A 15,857-nucleotide genomic window follows, 5' to 3' on the forward strand; every position below is an offset into this window, starting at 1 on the left:
CCAAGGGCACCAGAAGATTGCCAGTGCTGGCAGTCTTCCGTCTGCCATAATATGGCTACTGCAGGATTTCTGACACAATAAGGGCAGAAATCTGGCAGTAGCTATGCTGGCGGTTGAGGCGCTTGAGCTGTGCTACCACCTGCACCGCCCCACCAGTAGCACGCCGCCAGCTGTATTTTGACCAAAAAGACAGCCTGACAGAGTCCTGATGGTGGTAGCAGCGCCCCTTCCCATTCCCTGCCATACGGCCTCCTTGCTGGACAAGGTAAGTTGGACGTCCGTCAGGGGAAGGAGGTGGATGGTGGGGGGTATTGTGTGTGTGTATGTATGAATGTGAGTGTGCGTGTGTGTGTGTATGCATCTGTGAGTGTTGTGGTGTACGCATGGTTGAATGCATGTGAGTGAATGCGTGTATGAATGTTACAATGAGTGCGTGTCTGCATGTCAGTGTGTATGCATGTGAGCATGTGTGAGTGAATGCGTGTATGGATGAGTGAGTAAATGTATGGATGTGGTGGTGCATGGGTGTATGCGTCATGTGTGTGGGTGTGTGCATGATTGCGGGGAGAGGGGTTGGGGCAGTGTGATTCTAGGGGGTGGGGGGTGGTGTGATTCTAGGTGGGGCAGGGGGTGGGAGGGTAAGCTGATTTCTGGGTGGTGGGGGAGCCTTCTAGCTGTCACCGGTAGCCCTACCGTCATGGTTTTCGTGGCGGTGGTACTGCTGTGAAAACCGTGGCGGTAGGCCGGCTCATTATACCGCTGGTGGTCATGGGCGGATCATACTGCCATGGCGGTATGAGTGATGTGGTGGGATGGCTGCAGCCAACCCGCCACACTCATAAGGTGGAAGAATACACCACCAGCCTGTTGGCGGTGATACAGCCACATTAACCCTGGCGGTCAAAGGACGTAAGTAAAGGTCAAAATGCCATCGACTACTGACACAAGATTTTGCCTGACTCAATTCCTGTAAAGTCACTTTGGAGTCAGGAGTCATACATGTTTCTTCCTCTGCTTCTATGCACTTGTCACCTTTTTATTCACCTTGCACTCTGTTCACCATTTGAGCACTTTATTGAATTAACAATTAATGTATTCTTGTGAATAAACGGTATTCAAAATGTTTTTGGAATGGTTGGTTTTCCATAATTCTGGTATTTGGTGGTTGTTACTAAAGGCATGATTTATGTTTCAAAAGTAGATAGTAGCCACCTCCACTAATTGTTTAAACATTATTATTGCAAATGTGCATACAGCAGGGGCGGCTTCTCTTCAAGGGCTGAGGGGCTGTGCCCCTCTGAAATTCCTACACATTCATATAATATATACAAAGTAGACCGATTTGTTTTTTTACATTTATTTTTTAAAGAGATATGATCGTATCTCTAAACAAATCAATGCATTTAAGTCTGGGCTGCCTGTCCCAGGCTGCCTGCCCCGCCTCACTTAGAAGCACGAGATGGAAGCCAGGCAGTAAATCAACTTTCTACACTGTGACACATGATACAGGGTTGACTGCTCTAAAGCCCTTTATTTCTATTGTGGTCTATGGCAGTATCCACTATAGGCCAGTGACGCTTTGATCATCATGATTTTGGGTGTCGGACTCTTCATCCCTGTGTGAGAGCAGCTGTCATTAACAGGCATAGATACCACCCTTTCCCCATTTGTCACACAGTAGGAGTGGATGCAAGCACATGTGATTTAGTGCCTTGTCTTCAGTAACAGTAAGTGTTATAATGCTAATCTTGTGTTATTCTTTTTGTACTGAGACCCTTTGTCAGGCTAACCTCCCCAAAGTGACACCCCAGACCCTGGCTGCAAATCGCTGGCTTCTTTAGAAGTGGAGCTGTTGTATTTGTTGCTCGTGAAACTGTTCCAAACAACGAGCAGGATTCTTGCTCCCTTGCGAAGTGGATCCAAACATCAGAGTCAAGAGCAAGTGGAGAAATACATCCTTACAGTAAAGGCAGTTATCTGCTGCATGCCGTTAAAACTGGCCCTATCTTCATGTCCTTATTATTAATGCCACAATTGATTTGCAAACAATGAATGTTAAAATGTGTGTAATGGTTTCTCTTATTTCACGTTTTACTTAATGTTGCATTCCCCAAGAGAGTTAGCTGTTTCCTCATGCTATGTTTCAGTGCATTGTATTACCTTGCATAGTGCATACTTTGACTCGTGCCAGGTGTTTATGAGGGGCTTTGATTGAGATCACTGGTGCTGAAGCTGAAGGCAAAGCAAAGTTCCTGACAGCGGGTTGGTCTCTCTGCAGAGCACACAGAACAATGGTCACGTATTCCATGTGCAAATTAAATTCAGTGTAAATATGTGTGAAGGGGTGCATAGAAGTCAAAATATTGAGAAGGCAAAAGCAAAATTAAATAAAGTGCTTAAATGTGAATGAGTGCAGTTCATGTTTGGGGTGGTAAAATGAGGAAGATGTGAGGGAGTTCATTCAGGGGAGAGGGAAAAGTGGGTGCTGAAGTGAAAAGAGAGGAGGTTGAAAATGTGCAGATAGATGAGATGTGAAGTGATAAAGGGCATACACCTCTAACGGAAAACACACATAACTGAAGGCCATACTCCTTCCATAGGCTTCAATAATATTTAGCTTACAGTCTCACAATTTCAGAATTGAAACATTTCCAATGTTAATTGTTTATAACTAATCATTCTTGTTACTCATTTATCTTAAACAACAATCATCCATTGACAAAGCCAATAGTACTGGAAGGTTTTAGGTGTATGTCAGTTGTTGTGATATATTTCTGGATGCATTAACATCTCAGAAAGAAAGCAAAATATAGGCCGTGTGGCGCACACTGGTAATCACAGAAATGTATTTTACATGTTCCCTATTGGAGTGCCCCCACTTTTTTCATCCCGCTTAAAGATCTGTCTGCACATATTTCTGTATAATTTATTGCAGCCAGCATCTGTGAGTGATTCCTGATGACTGGTTAAAGCATTTTCTTCCAAAGATGATGCTGCATGCAGTGCAAGACAATGGGCAAGAACACACTTTGCACTATAAAATTTGCACATTAAAGTAAGTGTTGAACGTATTAATGCAGTAAGATATGGGGTAGTTTTCAATGTGTTTAGTATTTCAAGATTATGGCCCTCATTACAACCCTGGCAGTCGTTGATAAAGCAGTGGTAATACAGCCAACAGGCCGGCGGTAACCAAAATGGAATTATGACCACGGCGGAAACCGCTCAGACAGACAGCCACTTTAACACACCGACCGCCTCGGCGGTAGCAACGAGCACCACAGTGGTAACTGCTAACAGCCAGGAAAAAGACAATGTACCGCCCACACTATTATGACACACCTATCCATCACCTTTTCCGGGGTGGGTCCAATGACATCAAAAGCATGGCTGAAACAGCCCTGAGTCTGGAGAATCAGGGAAGAACCGCAACGCCATAGAGCCCGAGTTGCATATTTTTCCCATTCTCGTGTACCTTTTCCTGCATTACGAACATCAACGCCGGCGAAGACGACCATGGTGAGTACTGCCGCCTAGCACACAAGGGAGGGGGGAGGAAAAAGAGAGTGACACACACCCACGCAACACCCCCACCCCCAACACCATAAACACAACCAGATGCACTAACATTACACATCCACCCCATACCCCTCTGGAATAATGCAAGGGCATAATGATATGAAGAAAGTGAGTGTAATACGATTTAAAGAACATGAATAAGTGCATCAATTTACAAACCTATATTCATATTTACAAATGGCTGTACCCTGCCCAGTCCTCAATGTCCATGGGCCACAGGGCCACAACACATAGGCCAAGGCCCCACCTCACTCCTGCAACAACACGGAGAGAACACTGCAGGGGCATCAGGTCGAAAATACACAGGCACCTAAGGAGGACGGAATGGTGGGTGGGGGCTCCTCAGCTGAAAGATGGTACAATGCCACTGGTCCTGGAGGGGGCAACATGCCCTGTGCTTGATACTGGGGAGTGCAAGGCCACAGTCACTCAAGTGGCTGGTTTTCCCACTGCTTGGTCCTGGGAGAGCAAGGCCACAGTCTCTCAAGTGGGTGGTTTGCCCACTGCTTTGTCCTGGGGAGTGCAAGGCCACAGTCTCTCTAGTGGGTGGTTTGCCCACTGGTTCTGGAGGGGGCCTTGTGCCCAGTGTGCTTCATCCTGGGAAGGATGAGGTGAGTGGATGGCTTCTCCACTGGTTCTGGAGGGGGCATTGTGCCCAGTGTGCTTTATCCTGGGAAGGATGGGGTGAGTGGATGGCTTCTCCACTGGTTCTGGAGGGGGCCTTGTGCCCAGTGTGCTTCATCCTGGAAAGGATGGGGTGAGTGGATGGCTTCTTCCACTGGTTCTGGAGGGGGCATTGTGCCCTGTGATGCAGATCTTGGGGAGTGCAAGGTCACAGTCTCTCACCTGGGTGTCAGACCCACAGGATTTTCAGGGGCCAGGACGCACAACAGCCCATGGAGGCAGGACTACACACTGTCCGCCGGCAGTCACGGATGCTCAGTGGGGGTTGAGGGGGCTGGTGTCGGGGCTGGCAGTGGTGGAGGGAGGCTCAAGCCCTTCCCCTGCAGCCTCGGATGGCTGCCCAGTGGGGCTGGTGGTGCTGGTGACAGTGCTAGCAGTGGTGGTTGGAGGCTCCAGCCCATCCACAACAGCCTCGGACGTCTGCCCACTGGGGCTGCTGCTTCCGCTGGCTGTGCTGGTGGCAGCGCTAGCAGTGGTGGGGGGAGGCTCCAGCCCATCCCCTGTAGCCTTGGATGGCTGAACCACCATGGTTGGTGGTGGGGGCTCAGAATGATTCCCAGCACAGGCCCCTTGCCTTTACAGGCAGCAGCCGGGGATTGCCCCTTACCCTTCACACCTGCAGCTGGTGGTGCCTCCTTGCCCTTCCTTGATGCACCTTGTGCAGGCACCCTGTCAGTGTTGCTGCCTGGTGCCCAGGATCCTCTCCTACCTGCAGTAGCTGTCAACACTACTGTGCCCCTGAACAGGGTGGCTGGGGTGCTTGCCTGGGTGTGTTTCACCCTGGCCTGATGTGAAGGATGGGGGGGAGGAGGGGTAGGGAAGAGGTCAAAGGTGGAGAGGAAAAGCTTCTTAGGGACATTGGGGCGGGAAGAGGGTGAAGGTTTGGGAGTGGAGGAAGAGGAAGTGGTTGTAGGAAGTGTCTGTCTGCTGTGTTTGGGTGCAGGCGCATGGGCTTGATGCTGTTGTGAGGTGGATGGCTGTTCAGTGTCTGAGTGCTTGCGTTTATGTACTTTTGGATGAGGGGACACAGACACAGTGGGAGAGGACATAGGGGACATGTGCATGGATGTGGGGGTCCTGTCTTCGCCCTGGTGCTCCACTCACCCTCCGTCCCTCTGGTGCCCTCACCATCTGTGGATTCGGTCTCCTGGGACCTGTGGGATGCAGCTCTCTCCGTCGCCGGTGCCTCTGCTCTTCTGCCGGATGATGCTAAAAGGGGGGGAGAGACAAAGGATACCCTTGGTCAGTGTTGGCAACAACACCACCGTTGGTTTACACGACACACAAACACAGGGAACAGCCCTACGCACTAGGCAATGCACTACCAGTCACAATGCTAGTCACCAGGCCATGGACAGGGCTACCTAATGCCAATTGCAGCATACCTGATACCCACAGACGCCTGCCCAGTAGTGGAGGCCTACTAGCTTTTTTGGAGGAGGTTGACATCAGACCCTGCCCAACATGGGCCCTACCCTGCACTGGCCGACCTGGCCCAGGGGCACCCACAGGCACACATCCCTCATCCGGATGCCACCCCACCATGCGCAAGTAGTATATTGGGGCGCTGTGATGCCCCCAAGCACCCGTCTAGCTCCGGATATTCCACCGCCAGTATGCGGGCCATCCGGGGGGGTCAGGGTTCGACAGGCACCCCTTCCTCATTGGGAGGCCATCAAGAGCTGGGCCTCCACCATCTTCCGTGACCAGCATCTCAGGTACTCCCACCGTTTTCAACAGTGTGTGCTCCACCTGCCGTAGACCCCCGGGGTCCGCACGTCCTTGGCGATGGCACGCCATATACCCTTTTTAGGTTTCGCCTGCACAGCGCTTGCGCTGTGGTGAAATCATTTTTATTTGAAAAAAAAATCTTAAAAGGACCTTTCAGCCCACCCACAGTCTTCCCGTTACTTACCATTGGTAGTTTTCATCAATCACTCTCCTTTTCTTGATTATTATTGGTCAGCAGTAGCTTCTGATGTCCTCTCTTCTCTCAGTCGGCTTCGGCTTTTTTCTGGAGCTTGGACGAAGTACTCTTTCCGGTTGGCGATAAGTGGCTGGCAGTCAGTTTCATTCCGCTAGCCGCACGCTTCGAGGTACTTTAAAAAAAATTTAATTTCATGGCCATCCTTCGCTGACATCCATGTGCTGCTTTACCTTTCACACTGACCGTTGTTTGTGCTGTCACCTTTACGTGAGCATGCTCCGTGGGGCATTAAAGGGATAATTGTATCTACTTTGATTGTTGTGACAGTTTGTGTTAAATAATGCAGCGCCAGACAACCCTCGTCACAATTTTTTCATCAATGCAGAACAAGCACTACAGATGAAAGCACTTGATCTTAGCAGGTGCATTACGTAGCACCAACACAACCAAAGGTATTGCAGCACTTTACATCATCAGGGAAGATTAGTGATACCATGTAAACTGAAATATGAGAGCGCAAACTGCTGTTGAGTCTTCATCATAAATACATAACAAGCACTTCAGATGGAAGCTCGAGCTTGCTCTAGGCGCATTATGTAGTGGAAACTCAACTGAAGGTGTTGCAGTGCTTTACATGAGCATGCTCTGTGAGGCTTTGAAGTACTAGGCAAATGCCGTAGAGATTTTGTTTTGTCAATACTGAACAAGCACTTCATATTGCATGGATGGTTCACAAAACCAGAGGTGTTAAGAGCTAAAAAAAGAAATAGATTTATTGCACTTTTTTTTTTTTTTGCACTTTAATGTAGCGTGAACCAGACCCAAAGGTCTTAGAGCGCTTTACACGAGGAGCCAGTTACATTACACATGGACGCATTAATTTATAGACACGGAGAGATTGAGTGATTTGCCCACAATCGCAGGATGTTGTCCCACCGAGACTTGTACCTGGTTTGAAGAATAGGGTCTGTATGTGTTCTGGTGGAGGGAGGGATTGCCTCATTGTTCATTGTGCAAACATCAATCTTTTCCATAATCATTTTTGCGCTCCACAATTTGCCTCCCTCCGGGTTGAGTTCAGCGCAAATGTAAATCGGTTGATGGCTGCGCACACTGTCATGTAGTGGTAATTACTACCTCTTCACTTCAAAGCATCATGTTGTCCCTCTGATTAAGGTTGTTTTAGAAATGGCCACTTTTTTTATGTTTTGACACAGAACATGTTTACCTTGATCTGATAACATGCTGCTGTTCGAAAACCGGCTGTGAAAATGCAATTACTAGGTTTTTCCTGCAAGCATATCTTCAAATGCTGGTAAATGTAAAATGCCATACTTGCTGTAAATTGAACACGTGGCCCGTAAGGAGGTCTCCCCCACCATGACGGCTTGGTCTTTCTAACACCAACGAGGATCGTCACTACGATTAGATATCATTTGCACAACAGCAAGAATCTGAGGGGTCCCAAAAGGTGGGATCACGCCCAACCTACACCTTACCATTAATTGCTGTGACACTGGGTTAACATTTGAGGCAACAAAAAAAAGTTATGGCAAATCACAGCAGCCTCACTCTAGCATTAGGAATGCGAGCACTGACAAAGCCAAACGTTTTAACTCTTGTATGCGAATATTGTGAGGGGTTAGCATGCCACCATTTTAGAAAGAAAACTTCTGGTGTCTCGGATAACTCATGCACTCCAGCAGGAAAACAACGATATTTAAAGGCGCTTGCTGCTCAGGTTAGAAGAAGCTGGATGAAATGAATATCTGATTTTCTTGTAGCTTTATGTAGCACAGGGCTTTGGAGTACTTTACATGGGCACCAGATTCAATTTTAGGTTTCGCCTGCACATCGCTTGCTCTGTGTTTGCGAAATCTCTTGGAATGAAACAAAATAAAAACTTAAAAGCATTGTCAAAGCCAATAGGTTTCGCCCATGCAAAATCTATTAGCTTTGTCAATTCTTTTCACATGTTGCACAGCAGTTGAGCTGCCGTGGAACATGCCTCAAAGTAAATGAAAACAACATGATGTGGTCAAATCTGGCCTGTTAGACTGCAATGAAAATATAATATAAAAGAATAACAAAGCTAAAAGATGTTACATAGGCGAAACCTATTGGCTTTGCCAATGCTTGTTTTGATGGGCACTGACCTGCAGAGAAAAACACATAGGAAGAGGTATCAGTCTGACATTCCTGCCTGTTACACTCATGGCCCACCATAGCCCTCACATCCCCTTACATACAGACATTGCCCACCATACATGCAGCACGCTTCCCAAGGGCCCTTACCCCAACCCCCCCACACAAGAGGCCCTCACACATAGCACTCCATGCATTCATGCCCCATTCATCGTGCTCACAGTGTACTCACCTGTTGGTCTAGAGGCCCATACAGCATTCGGTACTGAGGTAGGACCCCAGCCACAGGTTTCTCCAACTCCGCAGCGGTGAAGGCAGGGGCTTTTTCCCCAGTGACACGAGCCATGGTCGGTTCCAGACACAGGTCACAGCAGCACTTGCAGTGTAGGTCCTCTCCTGTTGAAGGTCAGGTAGCAAGTGAGGAATCAGATATAAAATGACAGTCACGTCTGCAGCGGTGCGTACCGTCACCGCCGGCATACATCACCATTGGCCACTGTAACCCATAGGGCCCAATGGTAACCAATGAGGAGTTGCACAGCGGTTTTTGACTGCCTTCCACAACGGCACACACGTCGGCCGCAATTACCTCATTTCCACCTGTCCCTCCATACAGGACAGGCGGATGCCATTTCATGGGGGGGTCATGGCACCTAACTGCGTCACAGTACACATAGGCACCATTTGGGTGTATCTAACAATATAATGTTAGAGTAATAACATGCAATACAGTGTAGTGTTTGGAACTATGGATTACTGACCAGCTCCTCACCGTTGCCCCCTAGGTTGCAACTGCTGCGAATGAATAGAAGATGGAGACATCCTCTGTGTGCAGGCCCCTGGTGGACTTGGCAACAGTGGAGGACAGGCAAATTATCCTCACCTATAGACTGGACAGGGCCACAATCACTGAGCTGTGTGCCCAATTGGAACCTGACCTGATATCTGCTATCCGTCAGCCCACCGGGATCTCCCTCTTGTGCAAGTCCTATCTGTGCTCCGTTTCCTGGCAAGTGGCTCTTTCCAAGTGACAGTGGGCTTGGCAGCGGGAATGTCTCAGCCAATGTTCTCAATAACGCTGACCAGAGTGTTGTCTGCCCTGATTATACACATGCGCAGCTACATCGTTTTCCCCAGGTGGAGGACTTGGCCATGGTGAAAGCTGATTTCTATGCAATGGGACATATCCCCAACATAATTGGGGCTATTGGTGGTAGCTTTCACTTCATGAGTGTGCAGATAGTGTCCTGGCGGACCAGTACATCTCCCATGTCAATGCTAAATATCCTGGGTCTGTGCATGATGCCTTTATCCTGAGGAATTGCAGCATCCCAAATGTGATGGCCCAACTCCAGAGGCACAGGCCGTGGCTAATAGGTGAGCCCTGGTTACCACCCAGTGGATGTTGATGTATAGGCATGTTGTGGGCCCTAAGGGTGAGTGTGTGCTTAACAGTTGTCCCTTGATATTTGCAGGTGACTCTGATTACCCCAACCTATCTTGGCTACTGACCCCTGTGAGGAATCCCAGGACATGGGCATGCTGTATGTTGAACAACGTTGCCTTGCGTCGCCAGGTGCCTTTTCTGCAGGAGGATGAGGCTGGAGATGGGCGTGTGGCAGCAGTGGACCCTGTGGACAGTGAAGATGTGGGGGCAGAGGATGAGGATGAGGACAACAGAAATGCACTAATTCGACAGTACTTCCAATGACACACAGGTAAGACACTGTACTTACACTTTACATTGACACTTATGTGTTTGACATTGTCACTGGCAGGCTGATTTTCCCACTTCTATGGCCACTTACTATACCCTTTGGCATCTCTATATGCAGATATTTGTGTCCCACTATCGCTCCAGGTGTGTTGACTGCAGCCAACTACAAGTCATTCCTATGTATACATTACTGTACAGTAATATTGCAGTTTTTAAAGCCTGTTAAACGAATACATGGTTAAATGATTTGACAGACTCCATACTTGTATTTATTCAAATGGTGTTTATTTAAGTGCGAATGGGCTGGGGTGTTGATAGAGGAATGTCCAGCTTAGAGTCCAGTCTATTTGTATCACAGGTGCATTCTCCAAGGGGGCATAGGAAGCGGAGCAATGGCAGTTCAAGGTGGACAGGGTGACAGAGTGGGACACAAGGGTGACAATCAGGAGAGTCTTATTTCCTGGCGGGGGTCTTGGCAATTGTCTCTGGCTTCTGTCTGGATCGCAGGGACCGTTTGCGGGTGGTTCTCCTTTTGCAGCGGGTGGGGTGTTGGTGGCCTGTTGTTCCTGTGGCAGGGCCTCCTGTCCACTATAGGCAGCGCAGGTGGAAGGCTGTTCATCGGTTTGGTTAGTGTCAGGGGCCCGGTGGTGTGCCACTGCCTCCCCCATGGTGTTGGTCATGTCTGCCAGCACCCCTGCAATGTTGACCAGGGTGGTGTTGATGTCCTTCAAGACCTCCCTCATACCCAGGTACTGTCCCTCCTGCAGCCACTGGGTCTCCTCCAATTTGGCCAGTATCTGGCCCATTGTCTCCTGGGAATGGTGGTATGCTCCCAGGATGTTGGTGAGTGCCTCATGGAGAGTCGGTTCCCTGGGCCTGTCCTCCCCCTGTCGCACAGCAGTCCTCCCAGCTTCCCTGTTGTCCTATGCCTCTGTCCCCTCAACCGTGTGCCACTGCCACTGGCCCCAGATCCCTGATCGTCTTGTGTTTGTGGGGTGGCCTGGATTCCCTGTAGTGGTGGACACACTGCTGATTGACGTGTTGTGGGGACAGAGGTATGGGCCTGCTGGGTGGGTACTGTGCTGGTGTTTCCTGACAGGGGAGGCTCTGTGATGGTATGGGACTGTGCCTGAGTTACTGACTATCCGGAGATCCCTGATGGGCCAGGTTGGTCATCCAAATCCAGGCGTCCAGAGCTGCTGTCATCACTGTGGGCCTCTTCTGGGGGTGGACTTGAAGTTGCTGGCACCTCCTCTCCGGTGACGTTGGGCGGGGGACCTGTGGGGATGTAAATGCAGTGTTATTGTTTCTGTGTGTGCCATCTTGTGCATGGTTGTGTTGCCCTCTATAGTTGTTATTGCCCTGGCAGCTTTGCCTTGTGTGAGTGGTGAATTTGTGGGCTCGGTGATTCTCTCTAGTGTGCATGCTTTAGTGATGGGTGTCAATGCATGTCTGTAATGGAGGTCCGTGCATTGGTGTTACATGCAGGGCTTGGTATTGGGATGGGTGGGTTGTGTTGGTGGGGTGTGTGGGAGGTGGTGGAGTGATGGAAATGAGGGTAAGGGTCGGGTATGTGATGGCATGCAGGTGGGGGGGCAAAAGTAGTAAAGAGTTGACTTACTAGAGTCCAGTCCTCTTGCTACTCCTGCCAGGCCCTCAGGATGTATGATTGCCAAGCCTTTCTCTTTCCATGTTGTTAGTTGTGGGGGAGGAGGATGGGGTCCACCGCCAGTCCTCTGTACAGCTATTTGGTATCTTGCTGCTGTGGAACGCACCTTCCCCTGTAGGTCGTTCCGCCTCTTCCTGATGTCATCCCTTGTTCTGGGGTACTGTTCCATGGCGTTGACCCTGTCCACGATTCTCCGCCATAGCTCCATCTTCCTAGCAATGGACGTCTGCTGCACCTTTGATCCGAATAGCTGTGGCTCTACCCGGATGATTTCCTCCACCATGACCCTTAGCTCCTCCTCTGAGAACCTGGGGTGTTGTTACGGTGCATGGGTGTATTTTGAGTGGTGTGGGTGAGGGTGTGTGGGGTGCTGTGTTGGGGTGTGTGATGTAGGGTGCGTGGATGGTGTATAGGTGATGGTGGTGTGTGTCTGTGGTCTTGCTATCTCTCTTGTAGCACTTGTTTGTATTGGTAAAGGGTTGTGGGTAATGTGGGTGTGTATTTTATAGTGGTCTGGGTGTGGTGTGTGTATGTGTGTCAGGTCTGTGTAGCTTGAATTGTCCAATGTGGTGTAGTTTTGTATGTGTGTGAGTATTTTGAGCGCTGCAGTATGTACTGTCAATGGTTTAGCGCCATTGAATTTCCGTAACAGTGATTCGTGGGTCATAATGCTGTGGGCGTAGATCTGTTGGCGTAATGGTGTGGGTTTTGCTACCGTCAGTTTATCACTGACCTTTGGGCTGGCAGACTTGTGTGTGTGGCTGTATAGTGATGGATTGCTATGGGTGTGTCATGATATGGGTGGCGGTAATCCGATGCGGTGTCGATATGTTGGCGGCAGTCAGCATGGCGGTTAGCTGTACTTACCGCCAATGTCATAATGAGGGCCAATATGTTCCCACTGCTTTATAAACCTTCCTTTCTCAATAGATTCATTTGCTTTCAAATGCACCATTTGTCAAGCTTTTTTCATCTTTCTCTTGGGAGGAGGACTCACCTTGGACCCCACATTTGTCCATTAAGCTTGCTCTCTTCACTCTCAACATAAAAGTCATACCCAAATTTTATAGCCCACCACTTTCAAATGTCACCAGCCACCCCTGGCATACAGTAGGGGTTTGATGTCAATACCCCATGAGTCCTTATGACAGACCTCCTGAAGGAAAATGAAGGTGCCTCGTTATTCTCTGAAATGGTTGTGCTGGAGTATGCATGGACACAGATGGGGTCTCCATCTGATGGACGTTGCAGTAGACTGAGGGGGAAATGAGTTAGCAACAACTTTACAATTTAAAACTCATGAATCTCATTTGGCTACCCAATGAGGACCAAGCGTCAATGTTGAAAGTTAATATGTTTATTACAAAATAATAAACTTTAGTTTAATCACTCTAATATATGTGGCGATAAAGATCAAATTGTGAAGGAACAGAATGAAAAATGACAAATTGAATAAATTCAATCTCAAGAGCAATAAGGCACACAGAAATTACAGTCACAGCAATACAGATACCAGGAAACAGAAACTGACATTCCTTGAAGAAGTTTGGATTGCTTCTTCTAAACATGAACACATTTAAGATCTTCTAGCTCAGGTTGTAACTAAATGAGAGAATTTAGACTTAAAAAAAGGGCAGGCAGGGGTTTTGGAATGAAGCAAGGCAGGTGTCGACATCAGAAAGACTCCAATACAAGTATTTAAAAGAAAAGAACCAGTATTAGCATGAAGCTACACATGTAAGGGCAAAAAGGGTGTGAAGAGGTCTGCACCTCTCCAAGTCCAAAGGAACTTCCTTAACTCTAAAAATTGAGAGCACTAACTTGAAGTGGAAAGTTCCAGGTGCATCCTTATCTCCAAACACATCACCAGAAACCCACTTATTTCTCCTTCTTATGGAGCACACTTGCAGCATCCAATGAATCAGGTTAAGCTGAATGTCTTCACTCCAGTTATACAGTGAACAGGAGGCTACTTTTGATAATTAAATCATCCAGTTCATGCCAAGATTTCTCTTCTCAAGCTTCTCTGGCTCTAATACACAATACTCATTTTGCTAACTAAGAAATCGTGAATGCACACCTGCAAGAGAAAAACATGGAGAGCATGGGAAAATACTTTCTCATGTTAAAGTGAACCAGCTTAATTAATAATTGTCAATATGCACTTATAATACACAATTGAGATGCAAACTTTGTCAGAATAAATACAAAAAGTGAATAAATGAATTCATGATTACTTATGCAATGTGATTTCAATAAATGCAACATATCAAAGTATAAGTGTAAATGTGAATGAGAACTACACATCTTCATTTTAGAACTAAACATTTGAACACATGTGTTAGACCTTGCAGCCTCAGGGTGGTCACCCCTAACTTTTTGCCTGCCTCCCTCCACTTTTTGGATACTGTTTTTGCTGGTTTTAAGACTGTGCACACTTTACCACTGCCAATCAGTGCTAAAGTGCATTTGCTCTCTCCCTTTAAACATGATAACATTGGATCATACCCAACTGGATTACTTAATTTACTTATAAGTCCCTAGTAAAGTGCACTATATGTGCCCAGGGCCTGTAGATTAAATGCTACTAGTGGGCCTGCAGCAGTGATTGTGCCACTCACTTAAGTAGCTCCTTGGCCATGTCTCATGCCTGCCATTGCAAAGCCTACGTGTGCAGTTTCACTGCCAATTCGACTTGCCATTTAAAAGGACTTGTCAAGCCTAAAACTCCCCTTTTCCTATATATAAGCCACCCCTAAGGTCTGCCCTAGGTAACCCATAGGGCAGGGTTCTGTGTAGGCAAAAGGCATGACATGTACCTGTGTAGTTTACATGTCCTGGTAGTGTAATACTCCTAAATTCATTTTTACACTGCTGTGAAGCCTGCTCCTTTCATAAGCTAACATTGGGTCTACCATCATATACTGTTTCAATGGTAGCTGCTGATCAGAAAGGAGTAGGAAGGTCATATTTAGTATCCAGAATGGTAACACAAAATACTGCTAACTGGTGAAGTTGAATTTAATATTACTATTTTAGAAATGCCACTTTTAGAAAGTGAGCATTTGTTTGCACCTAAATCCTTCTGTGCCTTACAATCCACGTCTGGCTGGGTTCAGATGACAGCTCCCTTCTGCATTCACTCAGACAAACCCCCAAACACAGGATACTCGGCCTCACTTGCGAACATCTGTATTTTGAATGGGTCTTCCTGGGCTGGGAGGGTGGAGGACCTGACACTTACATGTCAAAGGACAGTAGCCTGCCCTCACACAAAGGACTGCCACACCCCCTACTGGGACCCTGACAGACGGGATTGAACTGAAAGGGGACCTTGTGCACTTCTAAGCCACTCTTGAAGTGTCCCCCACTTCAAAGGCACATTTGGGTATTTAAACAGGGCCTCTGCCCCTACCAATTCAGACACTTCCTTTAGATTAGGAGAGAACCTGAACCAGAATCTGCAACCTACCAAGAAGAACTGCGTTTTTTGCCAAAGGACTCACCTGACTCCTTTCTGTGAAGGACTGCTGCCTTGCTGTTGCCCTGCTGCCTTGCTGCTCTCTGGCTGTGCTGAGAAGTGTTCTCCAAGGGCTTTGATAGAGCTTGCCTCCTGTTCCCTGAAGTCTCAGGACCAAAAAGACTTCATCTCTACAAGAAGGACTCCTTGTGCGGAGACATTTGAGGCACAGCCTGCCAGAAACGACGCATCACGGTGAAAAATTCACTGCACGCCGAACCGGAATGATGTAGCCCGACTTCACAATGAGAAGATCGACACAGCGCCAGAGTAGCGACCGGAAATTTTAAGCACAGCCCACTGGATTGACACACAGCCCACTGGATCAATGCAGCCTGACTTCCAGAGAGGAATCGACGCAGCGCTGCCGTGCAGTAGAAATTTCCATGCAACACCCACCGGATCGACGCACCCCCTATGACCTCATCCTGTCAGCACCGGAAATCCACGCACCGTCCCTGGGGCGTCTGAAAACTCCGCAATCTGAAGAGGATCCACAACCAAGTGCCGCAAATCGATGCAAAGCCTTTCCTGCATGAAAACTAAACGACCCATCACCATGTGCGGCCTGAGAGATTGACGCACACCTCCCTGTTTTCCACGCATTGCCTCCTCT

The sequence above is a fragment of the Pleurodeles waltl genome, chromosome 8 (assembly GCF_031143425.1).
Source record: "Pleurodeles waltl isolate 20211129_DDA chromosome 8, aPleWal1.hap1.20221129, whole genome shotgun sequence".
Lineage (NCBI taxonomy): Eukaryota > Metazoa > Chordata > Amphibia > Caudata > Salamandridae > Pleurodeles > Pleurodeles waltl.